The sequence below is a fragment of the Pyrus communis genome, chromosome 11 (assembly GCF_041283825.1).
Source record: "Pyrus communis isolate YQ-2024b chromosome 11, ASM4128382v1, whole genome shotgun sequence".
NCBI classification, from domain to species: Eukaryota; Viridiplantae; Streptophyta; class Magnoliopsida; order Rosales; family Rosaceae; genus Pyrus; species Pyrus communis.
This window is the reverse complement of record NC_142575.1, coordinates 20,159,903-20,172,046: the sequence shown is the minus strand read 5'-3', so window position 1 is coordinate 20,172,046 and position 12,144 is coordinate 20,159,903.

Here is a 12,144-nt window from a genome sequence, read left to right as displayed (position 1 = left end):
CTTAGATCTGGCAGAGGAGAAACGCGAGCAGACCATCACCAGCATCGCAGCCCACTAACAGCAACTCCTTTCCAATTACAAGAAAAGGGCCAAGATTCGGGAATTCCAACCCGAAAGTCTAATCCTAAGAAAGGTCTTCATCACTGCCCGCAAAGAAGGCTCCAAGAAGATGGATCCCATTTAGGAAGGTCCGTACAAGATCAGTAAGGTAGGAGACAAGGGTAATTATACCCTCACCACCATGAACGACAAAGAGATTGAGAAGCAGTGGAATGCCTACAACCTAAGAAAGTACCATGTGTGACCTTCTACTATATCAAGACCCAAAGACTCAAGTAGCTCAATGGGCACTTCCTCGCAAGCCGAGGATTATCCAGTTGTCATGTAGTCTTTACGGTTAAGTTATTTTGTTTGTTTCATTCGTTTTTAATGAGGAATTCAGAAGTAATTTACAACTTGGCTCAACTGCATGTCCATAATAACTTGTTTCTCCTGTACTTCAAGAGAAGATCGCACCCTTACAAGGGACTCATCGCAGGAATTGCACTCCTCGAAGGACCTACCATGTCTTCCAAAACGGGAAGATAAACTCTACATTCCAAATGTCCAGACCTGGATGAGTCGGGCTGCCCTAGTATAACTAGATACATGATGGCTTACACTGGGATTCCTAGAAGTAGGCACAATGGTCTTTTTCAAGGCTTAGCTAACTAAAGGATTTTGGGTCTCTTGGATTAATCTGTGGGGAACCGGGCCCTAAAGACAGAATGGGCACATTATGCAGCACACTTTATGAACGGCTGCCCTGGAAACCTAAGGCTGCTACCGAGTGCACAAAGGTAGCCTGTAATTTTTGGACGACTACCTACGGCTTGCCCTTCGAGTAGTAAAGCCATGCTAGACTTATACAAATACATATTCTTATGAAAGGTTAAACATGCTAGGTTCTATCTTTGCGAGGTTCTACACCAACATCTGCGGCTGCATAGATTGCACAGCATGTCTGCTTATAAAAAGTAGCACGCCTACTAAAGGTCTATAAAGTCTAAAGGTTAGGGTAAGAACAAAAGAAGCAAAGATGGAAAAAGTGAAGGAAACAAGTTTATTAAATTTTCTAGCAAAATTGATAAACAACTAGCAATGATCGAATGAGTTCAAGCAAAACAAAAGCAACAAGAAAAACAAAGAAAATCCTAAAGGCAACTTAGAAGACTACTTTTGAGCAGCTTGGACATCCCACGGTTACTCGATCACCACACCTTCAACAGCCGTAACATTATCAGCAACGGCATCATCCGGCGCTTCACCACCAACTGCTTCAACTTGGGCAGCAACTTCTCCAACCACTTCACCAATAGAAGACTCAAAGGTGAAGGCGAGTAGGTCATCTAGAGAAATAGAAAATGTCTCGAAGTCTTTACCAGAAAACTCAAATTCAGATGAAATAGATGATCTACATAACCCAGCTTGTAGAAATCGGCTTGGTTCTGAGTAAGCAAAGCCTCGAACCCAGCCTCGAACCCTTCAACTACTCATTCTCCTCAAGTAGACTAGCACAAACCCGTTGCAACTCCTCCACTTCTTTCTTCAGATTGTCATTGATCTTCAGGGCACTTTGGAGTTCCAACACTTGAGGCTCGAGCCTATCAACAACCTTATTGAAATGGATCACTTGGTTGTAAGCGGTGATTAGTTCTTCATCCCTTGCTTAAGCAGTGGAGCGGAATTCAGAGATGGATCGCTCAAGATCTTCAATCTGAGGTACGTAACGCTCGATCTCCTTCTCTGCACTTTCATACTTTACTTAGATCGCGTCTAGCCTTGTCTTCAAATCCACGATCTTTTGGCAAGAAGTCTCAAGCTGTAGAGAAGTAGGGGCAGAGACATTAGACCCCTTTAAAGCAGCAAGCTTAATTTCTAATTTTTTTACTTTCTCGGCCGAGGAATAAGCTTCGGCTGGCACAGTTCTTGCCACTTCCTTGGCAGCCTTGATATCCTCTCGATCAAGAAGCATGGACTTGACTACTAAAATCATTGTTTTCTGCATCATGGCTTGTAGAGCAGTCATCATGTACCCGGCCGTGTGCTTCGCAAAGGAACTTAGACCAACAATCCCTTTGACGACATCAACAAACCTGGCACATATATCTATGTCCTCAAGCAGATTTGGTTTCAAAAGCGCACAAATCTCAGTAACTGCCCCAGAAACGGACTTGGTGGATTTCTCACAATTGCCCGCACGAGCAGTCTCTTTCGTCTTAGTAGACGAATGGGTTTCAGCAGCAAAGGGGACGAGTTTTGGCACCATTTTAGCAGAAAGGGACACGTTGTCGCTCTTCATAGTAACAAGCCTCTCCAAAGGTGAACCAGACTTAGCATCAGACGGACGTTTTGGCACAAACTTCAGCACCAGAGGTATAGAGGATCTTCTACGTTGGGCAATCCTATTAGCAACCGAGCTAGTAGCCTTCAAAATGACAGGTGCCACCGGCATAGGTCCAGCAAACCTTTCTTTCTCACTCTTTGAGGAAGTCAAGTCGATCACAAACTTGGGAGTAGCCAGTGAACCCTTGCGAGCAGCGGAAGCAATCTTCAAGCAGGCATCTCTTGAGCAGCCGGAGAACCCCTGTGAACAGTCTTTAGTTTCTTTTTAGCAGGCGGGAATGCTTCTTTTTCCCACCTTCAGTTGTAACAGGCTCCATTATAATGATAGGACGAGCCAACGTCTCTACCTTGATTCATTTTAACTCCTCCTTCAGGGGTAGCCCACCTTTTTCCCTACGAAAATGACTAAGCAGCCAATGCCATTCACGATATTCGAAGGGGATACCCAGAGCAACATGCACTTTCTTCGTGTCCAGAAAGCTTTAAGAGTTGAGCTAAATTCCGAATCTGCAAAAGTAGCAAGAGATAATCAGAAAATTGAAGAGCAGCTTAGCGTTAAAACAAAGCAGCTAAGAAGATTAAGCAGCTTACTTACCGGATATGAAGATTAAGAATCAGACTCCCATTCTCCACTTATCTCCAAAGTCTCCTTGGCCCAGTCATGATCTCCCATTTGCTCGAGTTGTCAAAAAGCCTATGACGAGATCGCAGCTGCCCAACTCCATCAATGTGACCTATGTCAAAGAATTACCAAAATTCATTGATGGTTAGATCTAAGTCAAAGAATTGGCTAAGATTGTGGAATCCCACCATTACACGGACCGCATTCGGAGAACATTGAGCGAGGGCACATCTCATGGAGCATAGCACTTCTTGGAAAAATCGCGGCATAGGAAATGTAAATCCTAACACAAAATAGTAAGGATAGAATTTGATGGCTCTCCGAGCCCCATCGCATGGCTCACGGCTGCTACCATCCTTAACTCGCTTCACACGTACTCCCGACGAAATGGCATGCCAATATGCCTCAAGGAAGTCTCTAAACAAATCATCAGAGCTAATCTTGAAGTGAGCAGCCTTGAAGTAGCCAACCTTGCTCAAAGACCCGCCTTAATGATACAACGGCGGCACACCATCATCATTCTTATGGCTCGAGGAAGACATGCTTGAAGGAATTCTACAAAAGTACAAAGAAGATTCATTAGAAGGTTGTTAAAAAAATAAAATATAAAAATAAAATAAAAATAAAAAGGGCACGGGTCAACTCATCCAAAAGAGCACAAAACCCTTCATCTTTTCTAGGGCACAGGCTCAAGCCCAGCAGAAAAAAAAAAAAAAAAAAAAAAAAAAAAAAAAAAAAAAAAGTTCAGAAGTCGCAGAACCCAGCCAACATGCCAAGGCCCACGGCCTGGTGAGGTTTTTTTTCCTTTTCTCATGCCAACCTTGGCCCTAGTTAAGATTAAATCATCAGGGCACCCACGGCAACACCCTGTCGTGGCTTTCTCCAAGCCATCTTGACCCCTGCCAAGCTAATTTCAAGTCCCGAAGTTTCAAAAAAGTTTATGAAGACAAGAGAATTAATTTTTCCTTACCAAGAAGCAACAAGAAGACGAAGCAAGCAACGAAAGACGATCCTTTACACGGGCAAGATGTAGAAGATGGCTAGAAGAGGGGGAATAAATATCCTCTAAGCTTTCTTTTTCTCTTGTAAGGTAGAATAAAATTCTCTTCAAAGTTGATTTAATAATCCACTTAAGGTGGACTTAAATAGGCTTTGAGAGGGATTTATTTCCTTTTCCAAGAAGGATCTAATTTCCTATTAAAGAGGGAATCTGCATCAAAGAAGGAAACAATTCAAAGTTTCCTAAAGCAAGAAAATCTCTACACCTGTTACCCTTTTCTACGATCAGCCCAACAGGTGTGAGGGCATTTGTGGAGCCAAAAATAATCAAGAGGCGACACGTGGATTTTTAGGTGAAGAGGACAAAATTACCCTTTAGACACACCGGGTTTCCTACACGCGAGCAATGGAGAATCATCCATCAACTAAGTCAAGAGTGCCCAAAATAGGTAACAAGTTCAAATTTATCTCATCCATCTAAACTCCATATCCTCTACAAGGAAATCATTCCATAACCTTCAAAACCTTCCATATAAGTTAAATTAATTAGGCTAATTAGTAGATTAATTCCTAATTAATCCATTAATCACCAAATTAATCACCATTACACCCCAAAAAAACATCCAAGGGTTGGCCACTCTCTCTTCCAAAGAGGGCCGGCCATGCTCTATAAATAGGACTCCATTTTCTTTGAAGAAAGAGGTCCACACTCTTGCAAAACTCCAAAAACTCTCTAAACACTTTTCTCTCTAAATTCTAACTTTGGCATTGGATGTTCTTCGGCCAAAGCCCCCTCCCCCCCTCCCCCCAATTCATCGTGGGTGCATGAGGCTATTAGCCTTGACCCTAAGGTGTTAATTGTTTTGTAGGTGCAATTTTGTCCAAAGAAGAAAGAGGCGAAAAATTGCATCCACAATATGCAATTGGGAGAATGTGATCTAAAAAAGTTAGATTCATGAGACCATTCTCTTTCGTATACATATCTCAAATGTTTCTGATCATAGGATTGCCAATTGGGCATTGATAGTCCATTAAGATCAGTACGTGCTATGTCTTCTCTTAGGGAGAGTGACTGGTCTCGAGTCATTGGTGTGACTTACACCAATGATGTGATAAAAGATAGCACTCAAATTAAACCCTCTTGTTGACAATTGTAGTAAAGATGCAAGTAGGGATCATTCTAGGTCGAGAATTAGGAAGGATTGCTAAACTACTTAAAACTAACTTTAAAACATAAAACTAGGCTAGAAAACACTTAACTAGACTTATATGACTCAAAACAAACTAAAGAGACTCAAAATAGCACAAAACAATCAAAAAGACTCAAACTAGACACTAGGACTTACTTTGGACGAATTCTAACTTTAACTTGACTCAAACCACTTAAAAACGCAAATTAGACAGATTCTAGCTAATTTGACACAACAAAGTAAAGGGGATTGGGTTTTTGACGAATTTGAAGTAAAAACAAGTAAATTGCAGAAACTAAGTAAAGGAATACGAATTTGGGTGAATTGATGGGTGATTAGCTAGCTAGAGGGTCCTTATCCACATATGACACACTTGCATACAAATTGATTTCCAGTTGCTTCTTCAATAAACCATGAACCTCAACACCCCAGATTAACCGTGACATCAGTAATTAACCCTCAAATTTTCCTTAAGTCATTGAATTGGATGGAATACGCATCGGCAACCAAATTATTCTTCAATAGTTCCCTACATGAACAGCATAATAGAGATACAATCAAAGATCATTAAGCTTTGTGAAAATCATAAGCATTGACAAGGCATTCGTAACTATGACATCATGATACTCATGCCAGGAATTCAACTTAACACGATCGTGACCAGCGACCTTCACTACTTGTGAATATAAGTTCATAACGATTATGTGAAACTCCCTTATATTCTAGCATCAAATTCATGCATGCAAACTAAGTATGCATCCTTAATCAACATATAAAAATAAGTTCTTAATCCAACAATTAAGTAAATTGCATTCATGATTTATGAAATCACACTGGAAGTAATCAATTCATATTGTAAATATAATCATGGTTTCAAAGTCTCCTTTAGCTAAAACAAGTTTAGCTCCTCATGTTCACAATTAAACAAAGAAAACTTAAATTAAACATTGAAAACAAAGATTGAATACACCTAGAAACGCTTCAACAATCCAATCTTGAATGGCAAGCACGTCCTATGGGTCTTCTTTCCTTTTTCCTTGCAAAATTGCAGCACAAAGGTGTTTAGGTATGAAATTGGGTTGTGGTGGATGGATGGTGCGAATTCTGGTGGTAGAGGATGAATAATGGCTGAATAGGTGAATGATGAACGGCTTTATTTTGTGCGGCAAATTGTCTAAAATAATGGGAGAAAAGGCAAAGCATTAATTAATTAATTAATTTAGGAAGGATTTAAGACTCCAAATCCTCCAAGAAAAGGGTAACAAATCAGAATCCCAAGAGGAAAAGGGAAGGGAAGCTGCTGCAAGGTCCTAGAGAGAAAGGGAAAGGGATTTGCTGCAAGGAAAGGATGGAAAGGCCATGCCTTGCACGGCAAGAAAGGATTCCTTGCAGATTTGGTGCGGCATCCCTCTTTGACTGGGATTAGGGCTTCTAGAACTTATATTTAAGTGTCCTAAATCAATTAGGAATCCCCTTAACAGCTGGAACATAAGTAGGAAAAGATTAGGATTGACTAAGTCAAAATAAGGATGTTTGACTCATGTTTCCTTCTTTGTAGCTGCTCCCTTTTCTTCCAAATCTTGAATTAATTTCTTCCATCTCTTTAGCAGATTCCTAGCTTCCTTTGGTCTTCAATTTCATCCATCCACCTTGCTCCAAGCATGTGCTATCCATTCCAAGCCCAAAACTGCTCCAAAATGCACTTTCTTGCTACTTTATCCTTTTGGACCTATAAACACACGAAAATAGCTTAAAATACTAAAATAACTAAGAACTATCTAAGTAAATGCAAGGAATTAAACTAACAAAGTCGCATAAATATGCTCTTATCAACCAAGACAAGCATGTAGGTGCTCAATAGAGAATGAGTCCACTGAACACGATCAACGAGGAGTTCTCATACTCATGTCACATGAGAACTCATGGTTAAGATAATGCAAAGTAGTCCTTTGACCTGAGGCATCATAGTTGTCTTATGGTTAGGTCCTTGATCTATAACTATGTCAAAGTCACGTCAAAGGGTGTCCACGACATAGTTGGGGTTAAGCCACTTAGCCATAGAGGCAAGTGAATGTGTAACAAGAGATCTCTAGCCTTCAAACCGTTTAAGGGATAATATGATATGATTAAGAATCTTTGGCCAGAGTATGAATGAGATTTAAGAAGTCGTTCCCAATTACATTCAAGGTAATCATATAAGTAAGAGAATCACATTGGATAGTAGACATGAATAAACTATCAAACCAAACAATGTGGTCAAGAGTATTGTATTAGAGAAATACCGTATTGCATTGTAATCCTAAACTGAATAGGCTCTCTACCTCTTCTGATTAGCTTGGGTAGCCATGACATACTGCTAGGTGTCACTCATGGTTTGTGGAAGCCCTAAAGGTGAGTAATCACTAAAGAGAGAATTGAAAGTAGGTTTCAATTCCCAATCGATTTGAATAGTTCTAATCGCACACTGCCTTGCTAAAAGGAATCTAATGGATCCTACACCGAGTAAGGTAAAGATTGAAGAAACAACGGAGATGAGTAAGGATAATTAAATGGTTCAATTATTTATGGCTAGGATTGATTAATATGTTAATTAATCAAATGAATATGTTCATTATAGACCTCGTGTTAGTTTTGGGCCACAAGGCCCAATGGGATTTGAATGTCAAGCCCATTAACTCAAGTTGTATGACAACTTGAAAACACAAAGGACTTGAAAGCCCAATGAACCCTTAATGGCCGGCCATATAGAGAGGGATAGTGAACTTGCTTTAATTGCAAGTTTGCCACTCCATTATGAGGTGGTATAAAGGCAACTTTATAGCCATCTCATCCTTAGGGTTTTCTAAGGGAAGAAAAGAGAACACAAAGCTCTCTCTTCTCTAATGAAGGCCGACCACCCTAGAGGAATTTAGCTAGCAATCTTCCTTCCTCTAGGTCACTTATTTCTTCATCAATGCTCTCCTTGGTGTGGAGACTCTGAGGTTCTCTATTTTGGGAACTTGCAGTCCATTCTTCCATCCTCATTTAAGAAATCCATGAGCTAAGAAGTAAGCAATGAAGGCCTTATCTCTTGGGTGATTAGCCTTTGCTTATGCAAAGAGGAATCAACAAAAGTATAATATTTCTCAACTCACTTTGTTCTTAAGTTAAGTCTTGGTTCACCACACTCACTAGGCCTTGAATTCATGGGTAAAATTTTATTTTTGAGTGCATACAAGCATGATTCTGCCTTTTAATTGTTAATTGCATGCATAGATGTTGCTCAGATGAACTAGTTTTCACAAATATTTCCTTCAACACACCATGTGGCTGGCCCTATGGCTGGGTTCCTAGACACTTTGCTGCTTTGGCATGATCGAATGGGACACCCTGGATGAGATATGATGCGATGTATCCTAAAAGTATCTCATAGGCATCCCTTGAAATCTTATCTGAGCCATCCGCTTAGCAAACCATGTTCCCTGGGAAGTTGAATACTCAACCCTCAATTACAAAGAATATTCATGACCCCCCCCCCCCTAAATTTCTTTAGAGGATTCAAGGGGATATTTGTGGACCAATCCAACTAACGTGCGGACCATTTAGATACTTCATGGTGTTTGTTGATGCATTGACGCAATGGTCACATGTCTGCTTATTATCCACACGCAATGCTACATTTGCGAAACTCCTAGCACAAATTATTAAGCTTAAGGCTCACCACCTTGATTATCTGATCAAGTCGATTCGACTGGATAATGCTGAAGAGTTTACGTCACAGAACTTTGACGATTATTGTATGTCCATTGGGATTGAAGTTGAACATCATGTACCTTATGTTCACACCCAAAACGGCCTGGCAAAAGCTTTCATAAAATGCCTTCAAACGATAGCTCGAACTTTGGTTATGCGAACCAATTTGTCGGTATATGCCTGGGGCCATGCAATATTGCACACAGCTATGTTGGTCTGCCTAAGGCCCACCGCTACCCAACCTCATTCACCGTTACAGTTGGTTACTAGATACGAGCCTGACGTCTTGCATTTACATGTATTTGGGTGCGCAATCTATGTGCCAATAGCGCAGCCATTACGTACCAAAATGTGTCCTCAGAGAAAAATGGGAATCTATGTCGTTGTAGTATAGTGGTAAGTATTCCCGCCTATCACGCAGGTGACCCAAGGTTCGATCCCCCGTAACGGCGCCAAATTTTAATGTGATATATTCTAACACTCAAAATAAAACCCTATGATTGTAGTATATGAAAGTAGGGATCATTTTGGCCGGGGATTAGAAGGGATGTAATCTACTCAATTTAAACTCTGAATCACTAAACTACACTCTTATGACTCAAAACAAACTAGAATGACTCAAAACAGCACAAAACAATGAAACTGACTCGAACTAGACACTAGGGATTACTTTGAACGAATTCTAACTTTAACTTGACTCAAAATACTAAAAGACACAAATTGGACAAATTCTAACTATTTTGACACAACAAAGTAAAGGGGATTGGGTTTTTGACGAATTTAAAGTAAAAACAAGTAACTTAAAGACTTAAATAATTTTGGCACGAAATTGGGTGAATTGATGGGTGATAGGCTAGTTAGAGGGTCTTTCTCCACACATGACACATATGCATATAAATCGATTTCCAGTTATTCTTTCTTTAAACCATGAATGACAATGCCCCAAATTAACCGTGAACTGCACAAATTAACTCTCAGATTTTCCTAATTTCATTGAATTGGATGGAGAATGCATCGGCAACCAAATATTCTTCAATAGTTCCTTACATGAACAGCATAATAAAGATACAATCAAAGATCATTAAGCTTTGTGAAAATCATAAGCATTGACATGACATTCGTAACTAAGAACTGCATGATTCTCCTACCATGGATTTACTTAACGCGATTGTGACTAGCAACCTCCACAACTTATAAATATAAGTTCATAATGATTAGGTGAAATTCCCTTATATTTTAGCATCATATGCATGCATGCAAACTAAGTAGGCCTCCTTAATCGACATACAAGAATAAGTTATCAATCAGACAGATAAGTAAATCGCATTCATGTTTTACGAAACAATAACTGGAGGAAATCAATTCATATCACATATATGTTCATGGCTTTGAATTCACCTCTAGCTAAAAAGAATTTAGTTCCTCATGTTCGCAAAACAAAGATAATTAAATTTAAACATTGAAAACAAAGAATATAATAAACCTAGAAACGCTCCAACAATCCAACGTCTTGAATGGCAAGCATGGCTCCAGGTGGCTCCTCCTTCCTTCCTTGTTGCGGCATAATAGGGATTTTCTGAATTTAGGCTCTTGAGGTGTGGTGGATGGTGTGGTGATCTAATGGTAGAGGGTGGTGCTTGATTTATGCGGCAGAATGTAGTATTTATAGGGCTAAAACACACGGCATAGAGTCATTGTTTTGGAGAAGAATTAAACACTCCAAACCCGCAAGGAAAAGGCCATCTAGAAATTAGAAACCAAAGAGAATAGGGATAGGGGATACACGGCTTCTAGAAGAAAAACTAAAGGGACCATGCGGCATAGATTTAGGCTTCTAGAAAGGGATAGGTGTGGCACCAATGTAGGAAAATGATAGGGCTTCTAGAAACCTGATATTTAGGTGTTCTAATGTCATTTGGATGTCCCCCTTGCAGCAAGAATTAAGGTAGCAAAAGATTAGGATAGGATAAGATAAGATAAGATTGGATAAGGTTTAGATAAGATAAGGTTGTTTGGATAATGTTCCTTCTTTGTAGCTGATTCCTTATCTTCAATGCTTCCAAATTTGTTTCTCCAAATATTAAGCACATTCCTAGCCTCTCTTGATCTTCAAATTTGTCCATCCACCTTACTTTATGCATGTGCAATCCATTCCAAGCCCAAAACTGCTCTAAAATGCTCCAAATTGCACTTTCTTGCCTACTTTGTCAATTGAACCTTCAAACACATGAAAATAGCTTAAATCACTATAATAAATAGAAACTAACTATGTAAATGCAAGAAAACAAGCTAACTAAGTCGCATAAATATGCTCCTATCAGCAGCCATTACGTACCAAAATGTGTCCTCAGAGAAAACTGGGAATCTATGTCGGTTATGATTCGCCATTAATTATTCACTACTTAGAGCCCTTGATAAGAGATCTTTTTACCACACGTTTTGTGGATTGTCACTTTGATGAGATAATCTTCCCGTCGTTAGGGGGAGATAAGATCACTAACGTTCCTATAGAATGCCGCGAATTGTCGTGGATTACTCCCACTATGTCTCATTTAGATCCCCACACACCTCAGTCGGAAACTAAAGTACGACGCATTCTAGATCTTCAAAGCATTGCTCAAAGTATGTCGGATGCTTTTACTAATCTAGCAAAGGTGATGAGATCATATATACCTACTGCAAACACACCTGCAAGGATGAATGTATCGATCATACATTACAACACCGTCGTCAAAGGCCGAACCGTCCCTGAGGGTAGGGTGGCCACACCTTCCACACAGCAAGGTACAATGGCGGCTAGCTAATCACCTGCTCCTACCCTGAATTATGGCAGGTCTACTGGTTCAAAGGATTCATAACCCCGAAAAGGGAAAACGGCACAAACTAGTGAACCTAGTCTGAATCCGACCATTGCTTACTCATCCATTCCAATGCATGAGGTTATTCTAGATTACAGTGATGTTTTAGAGGAAACATTCAGCTTCCCGAGAATCGTGAGATTTCGGTCCATTACGCAGTAATGGATGAGGTTTGGAAATGGAATGAGATGATTGTCGATGATGCATTTTAGTATACAGTTGCTTCTGACATCATGCTTAGCGATGACATTAAACCACGCTTTGTTGACGAATGTCGACGTAGAACGGATTGGTAAAACTGGAAATAATCAATCCAGGTCGAACTCAATTCACTCGCGAATCAAAAGGCGTTTGGGCT